This window comes from Varanus komodoensis, unplaced genomic scaffold (genome assembly GCF_004798865.1).
Source record: "Varanus komodoensis strain SLA01 unplaced genomic scaffold, ASM479886v1 scaffold1, whole genome shotgun sequence".
Classification (NCBI taxonomy): Eukaryota; Metazoa; Chordata; class Lepidosauria; order Squamata; family Varanidae; genus Varanus; species Varanus komodoensis.
Window position 1 is genome coordinate 75780369 of NW_025335268.1, and position 7198 is coordinate 75787566.

Consider the following 7198-nt stretch of genomic DNA (forward strand, 5'->3'; position numbering starts at 1 on the left):
AAGGGGGTCCCTGCCATCCTGCCCGTCCATTGCAGCGGCCGCCATCCCCCCTCCCTCGTGGGGCCACGGAGCCGGTTCGGCAGCAGGCGCAGAGCTGGCGTGCGGCTTACGGAGAGGGGCTGAGGCTCTTCCTGTGGGACCCTCCACCTCTCCCCCGCAATCCAAGGGCAAACTGGGGCGCTCAGTCGCAGGTTCCCTGCCACTGCTCCCGATCCGCCGCGTGGGGCTCGCCCCTTCCCCCCGCAGCCACCCCAGCGCCCGCCCAGCCTCACAACCAGCCCGGCCCTGGGCAGCTCCAGCGGACTGAGCCCTGGGCCCCGCCTGCCGTGCGGGGGCTTGTGAGCCCCTCCCAGTGCATCCCTGCTTGTCACCCTCGAGGGGCGGAGTGGGCCCACCAGGCAAGAGGCCCCACTCCCAAACAGAGGCGCGCTCACGGAGCACCGTGCAGCCTGGGAGGCAGGTGAGGCGCTGGCGCGAAAGCCCCGGAACCGGCTGCTCCACAGCCCCCTCACGCGCCCGTGCTGCGCAAGGGGGGGGGGCACAGAGCAGTCGGCCAACAGGATGCTGTCCCCGGCCCTGCTCAGTCCGGGAAGGACGCCGCAGGGGGCTCCCGTGCCCCAGAGAGGGCTAAGGCGCCAGTGGAAGGGCTTTTCTCCAGCCACGATGGGGGGTGGCAGAGTTTGGCTCCCGGCCTGTGGGGGCTGCAATCCCGACTGCTGGCTTGCCCAGACGTCCTCCACCTCTGTTAGCACCACATTTTCAAAGCAGAAGGCCGAAACCCGGGAGGGGGACCTCAAATGCGCGTTTACCCGCCTGACAGGGTCGGTCCCCTCTCAGCGCCATGGAAACGCCCGCGCAGGCCACACTGCCCCCAGCCACGGCAGAAGCCCACCCTGCGTGTTCCTTGAGGCCGCGGCATCAAGAGACGAGGAGACGAAAGCCCCAGGACCACAAGGCCCGGCCTCGTGGGGCAGGAGGGGCGCCTTGGATCGAAGCCCGGCAGCGAACGCAGGCCCTTCCCGTGCACCACCCTCAGCCCCTGGGACGGAATTTCCCCCTGGCCAAACCCACTTTTGAACCCACAATTCAGGAAAGGGTTTGGGGGGGGGCGGGAACGGGCAAGCCACAGAGACGATCATCCCCACAGCCTTCGGGCTCCATTGACAGGACTGAACACGTGCGAAGCCAAGCGCCGCCTCACACAGCCCCGCTTCCCCCGCATTTCGAAACTCTGCATTGCGCACCCGTGCAAGCAAACAGACTCTCCTGAAGCTAAAGCACCTTTCACACACCCGTGTTTGTCTGGCATGCCTGGAATAATTCTAATAGAGTATTTCCTTTTGAACTTCAAAAATGGGAGCCAAACCACATATAGCCAAGAAGGTCTATTGAACAAGATTAGAAGCATAGAAGCAGAATGAGTCCTAAGGGGTCTCCTGGGCCATCTAGTCTGACCCCCGGCTCCAGCCAGCTTGCTTGTGACATGCCTACTATGTGCATGTCCAGCCTATCCTTAAACACCCTCACCACTGGGGCTTCAACCACCTCCCGTGGAAGCCCATTCCACACCCTGGGGGCCTAAGTGTCAGGAAGTACCTCCTGGCATCTGCCCTAAATCTTGGTTCCTTGAGCTTTGCTCCATTGGAACGCATCCTGCCCTCCACTGCAGGGAAAAAAAGGCCGTGACCCACCTCTGCGCGGCACCCCCTCACATACCTGTATGCTGGTAACAGGTCCCCTCTGAGTGTCCTCCTCTCAAGGCTGAAAAGACCCAGCTCCCTCAGTCTCGCCCCATACGGCTTCCCCTGCAAACCAGCCACCAACCTTCTGGCCCTTTGCTGTACTGACTCTAACCTGGCTATATCCCTCTTGTAATGAGGGGCCCAAAACTGAGCACAATACTCCAGTTGCAGGCGCACCAGAGTCATGCAGAGTGGTAGTAATACCTCTCTCGATCTAGAAGCCACGCTTCTGGCTATGCGACCACGGGTGGCGTTCGCTCTCTTGGCCACCGCATCACACTGCTGGCTCATGTTTAGCCTGCAGTCAACCGGCACCCCAAGGTCCCTTTCACAAGTGCTGCTCTCCAGCTACTGGTCCCCTAACCTGCACTTATGACACCCATTCCTGCGCCCCCAGTGCAAGACCTGGCACTGATCCACATTGGACGCCATCCTGTTGTCCCCCGCCTGCTTCCATAGTCTGTTCGGGTTATTGCTGAAATCATAGAATAGTAGAGCTGGAGGGGGCCAGAGGGCCACTGGGTCACTGCAAGAGCACCGCACGCCTCCCGCATCCCCATCACAACCGCATCGCACGCTTCTGCTCCCTCCAAGACGCTAGTGCAGCCAACTGGCGATCGAGGCGAGACTTCCAAGGCTTCTCCGTCTCGCAAAAGGGCACGTTTGCTTCTTTTGCAGCTAGGACAAAACTCTCTGGCAGCCCCACCACCTCACCATCCATCCGCACCTCCCATCCTGGCGTCCAAATTGAGAACCAGGTCCTGGAAGGCACGGCACTCGCTCCACGTTCCATCGGTGAGGAGAAGCTGTACGATCAATGTGACAAGAGGCACGAGAGAAGTGCGAGGTGACATTTTCCGCTCCAGTGTCCAAATTGGAGCAAGGATCTGACAGACGACTCCTCCAGCAAGTGGCGATTCTGCACGGGCGCACACGGAACGGCGAGGAGGAGGAGGAGGAGGAGGAGGAGGAGGAGGAGGAGGAGGAGGAGCGCTCCCGCACTCCCTGCCACACCAGAAATTTGCCATCCAGGTGCAGCCGAGCTCAGGAGAGGAGAGAAAGGAGGCACAAAATCCAGCCCCTTTCCTGAACCTGTCCACCTGTGCTCTCTCCAGCATGATGTTAAAACACCCCAAAGTCTCGGCAGTCACCCCAAACAGTCCCACGTGACGCTTGGCACCTCTTGGCTTGTTTGAAGATGGCGTGCCACGGAAAATGCTCTACTGCGGACCAGGGAGAGGCTTCTAGGCCCCCCAGGTGTTCAGCCCAGACAGAAATCAATTCACCACCACTCTGTGCTCCACCTGAGTGGGCATAATTGTGGGGCAAAGGGGAAACTATCTGGGGAGCCAGCAGCACAAGTTCCCCCCGCCTTCCCGCTTGTGGGAGGCAGAAGGGTTTAAGAAGGTTTTCATCACAGTGATGCAGAAGCGCTTAATTCGCAACCATGTGAGAATAAAACTGAGATGCGCCTTCCAGACATGACATACGCTGAATCCTGCACATGCGAGGGACTCTGGCCCTCCCCTGATGCTCCCCTTGCAGGTATGGAAATGTGCGCAAAATACCATGATTCGTGCAACTGGAAAACATTTATGCCATTTGTGCAAAACACACCAGCGCCCCAAAAGCACCTGGGCTTGGCACGACTTGCACAGGCCACGCTCAGGCCACGTCCCTTTGGCGGCTGGTCTGCTCCCACAGGCAGAGCTCGAGCGGCCTTCCCGAGCGCGCTTCTCAAAGGCACAGGTCACGGCCCCTCTTAGAGAAGGGGCCTGGGGGCGATTCCACCTGCCTCATGGCGAGCCAGTGCCAGTGCCAGCACATGGCTGGCAGATCGGAATCCAAGAGGCCACGCCGGGAAAATCTGTCAGAATTGCGTCTCCGGGGGGCCCCGCTTCACAGGCTTCGATGGCTAGCGGGCCCCAGCTAAAGGGCGCAGCCCAAGCTACCGAGAGAGGCGGGCAAGGGAGAGCCAGCCTGTGGCCAGGACTGGGGCTGCTCTTGAAACGAACGCCCCCCCGCCCCGGCTCTCTGGCGCTGGCCCACCTGCCTGGGCCACTCCAGCTGCCGCGCGTCCAGCACCCCCTCCCAGCGGGGGACGCGGGGCATGAACATGCCTCCCGCCTCCCAGGTGAGCTGCGTGAAGTCCCTGGCTGAGCCCAGGCGGGGCGCCCACCCCCGAGTCAGCGCAGTGGAGAAGGGGCACGTCCCGGGCGGGAAGCCCCTCTTGGCACGCGTGGGCCCCTGCCGCTCCCTGCCGCTCTCCTGCTCTGCCCCGAGGAGGCCAAGAGCCTGATCACGGCACGTGGGGCAGCCCGGGAGAGGCTCCGGCACTGCCGGCCCGGGACAGCAGCCCCGCACGGAGCCGACGGGTGCGCGCTCCTCCACCCCGGTGGCACCCAGCCCCAGCCCCAGCTGGCTGCCCATGGCTGCGGCACCCCCTTGTGGAAGTGCCCGGGCCCGGTGGCACCCCCAGGTGTTCTGGTGCCAGGGGGCGAACGGCCACCCAAGCGCCGACATGCAGTGCCCACACTGCAGGTGCTCGGGGCCCGGCCGGGGGGGAGGGCACCCCTCACGCCCTCCTGGGCTGCCGAGCTGTGGGGCAAGCTGGGCACGGGGCAAGGCTTACGGTCCTCACAGCTCCGCCCTGCTTGCTGCAGGACACGGCGGGGCGGGGAGTGAGGAGGCGAGGCGCCCTCTCCGCTGCAGGATCCACCACGAATCTGGGGCACGCACTGAGAAAATAGGTCCCGCGCGAGTGGGGGCACTCCAGCGAGTGGGGGCAGTGGGGAAGAGGAGCAGCCGCTCTGCCCGCCCCACCGGGCAGCTCGCTGAAGCGGCAGCGGAGCCAGGACACGGCTCAGCCCCAGGCGCTGCTGTCCAGATCAGGCGCCTCCATGTGTCGCAACCGTAGAGCCGGCTGCCCATCCGGGGAGCAGGCAGGCCGGGATGCGAAGTGACAGGGCCCGACGCGGCTGGCACCGTGAGGCGCCCTTCCCCGGGGCGGCGGGGCGGCTGTCAGGTGCGGCGACGGGACATCCATCGCTCCGACAGCCGGTGCCAAGCGCAGCAGCTCCTGCCGCCGCCCGGAGTCCTCCTCACGTGGGCGGCCCGGCCAGGCCCGCGTGGCAGCGTGGCCCGCTCAGCGGCCTGGCAGGCGCAGGGGCCCTCCTTGTCACGGGCACGCTGGGGAAGCCACGGGCCACATGCCGGCTTCCAGACGGGCGCCTGGCACCTGCACATGGCAGAGCCCCAAGGCGTGGAGGGGGAACAGGGGTCAAGCCAGCAGGACCAGGTATCAGCAGCCCCTCAGGGGTACCTCAGACCTGGCAGGTAGGGTGGGAGGAACCTGCCCTGCAAGCAGCTTCAAACGTTTCGATTCGGTAATTTTCCCAGTGCTGAGATGAGCCGACAGGCGAGGGACCCTGGCTCAAGACGAGCTGGTGGATCCGCACCCCTCCTCTCTGAGCCCGGGGCCAGGTAACAAGAGCAGGGCTCTTGTCTCTGGTCGGCAGAGGCTGGAGGTCAGCCCCCCATGCAAGCCGCCCGGGCTAGGGATGGCCCAGAGAGCCGCAGGGCGTGAGCCTGGAGCCTGCCCCTCCGGGAAGCAGCCAGAACGAGGCCTCCTCCCACCCGTCCCCACAGTTGTGGGGAAGCAGGTGCTCAGCCACTGGACTCTGACCTAGTTCCAGACCCAGAGCGAGGCTGAGCCCTGAGCCGCGGTCGGTCGCTGGAAAAGCGGCTGCGAAATGAGCCCCCTTTGATTTAATTGGCTTGCGCTGCTCGCGGCGCTTTTGGTGCTTGCTGGGGCGTGAGTGCGCACCCGACGGCCGACAAAGCACGCCCACAGCGCCACCGCCCCGGCCTCCTTTCCAGGGCGACGGGGCCCATTTCTAGTCACGGCCTTCTTGCCAAAGGGGAGGCGAATGCTCTGCCCGTCTCCTCCAAGCTGCTCGACCCGCTCCCTCCCCGGCTTCGCGGCGTCTCCTACCCTCCATCACCTGATCTTTGCGCAGGAGCACCACTCCTTGAAAGGCACTCCCAGAGATCTCTGCCCACAGGGAGCCTACAATCTGCAGCAGGCACAGGCCGACTCCATAGATCAGTGGTGGTGAACCCATGGCACGCGGGCCACAGCGGGCACACAGAGCCCTCTCAGTCGGCACGCGAGCCCAGTCGCCCCAGCAGCGCCCCAGCAGCCGAGCATCAGATGACAGCGCACACAGGGGCCATGCGCACGCCCAGAAAGGAGTAGCGGTGCCAGGCGATGACGTCACGAGCCGCAACTCATTAGCCACGACTCGTCTGAGCTTTCGCATGGCCATTCAGTGCACTGCTCAAGTGTGTGTGTGTGTGTGTGTGCGCGTATATATATATTTGCTTGGACTGGCTGTGAGGTGTTTTTCTAAAGTAAAACCTCAGTTTTCAGGTTTAATTGTAGGGCTGGCACTTTGCGATAAATAAGTGGGTTCTGGGTTGCAGTTTGGGCACTTGGTCTCTAAAATGTTCGCCGTCACTGGGCTAGAGTCAGGAAAACGAGGGGTCCTGGGATGATTTTGATGGTTGGAATGTTCAGAATGGGCAGAAACGATGAGCTGTGCAGAAAAAGCTCCTCAAGGAAGGCTTTTTTAAAATCACACTCTTTTCTATGGTATTTTACCCCTATATTAGGGTTAGGGGTGGGCACCAGGGTAGGGTTCGGGTTAGAAAAACAAGGTGTCCTGGCAGCGTTTGGATGGTTGGATTGTGCTTAGAATGGGCAGAAATGATGAGCTGGGCAGAAAAAGATACTCAAGGAAGGCTTTTTCAAAATCACCTGAATGGGATCCGAGTTGGGATCCGACTGGGATCCGATTTCAGGCTGACGGGACCCGAGTGTGCAGTGGCTGGCCAGCAAAGGGGCAGGGGGCAGCTCAGTGGCGATGCGGAGACCCCCCGTGGCTGCTGCGAAGGGGGCGGACTCCACGCAGGCATAATAAGCCGTGGAAGTGGACACGCGACTGCCACGTTCTGGCTCTCCGTGTACCAAACGTCGGCGCAACCGTGCTTGGACTATCCTGTGCCATTCTGGTCCCTGCAGTTAAGGGAGGATTTTGCAGAGCAGGAAAAAGTGTGGAAAGGGCCAGGCGGAAGGACCAAGGGGCTGAAGCTGCTCCCCGGCGTGGAAAGTTTCGCAGCAGGCGTTGCTTCGCCTGGAAAAAGAGCATGGAGCAGAGACAGGATGGAAGTGTCTGGAATTATGCCTGGGGTGGAGAAGGAGGCCTTCTTCACCCTCCCGCATAGCACTGGAAAAAGGAAATACTCCCCTGAGGCGGATGGGCGGGGGATTCGGGGCTGATCCGGACAGGCTTCTTCTCTCCCCAGCGCATTGTGAAGCTGTGGCATTCATTCGCTGCCCAGGGATGTGGTGAGGGCCGCCCACTGGCGGGCTTTGAAGGGGGACTGGAAAAACC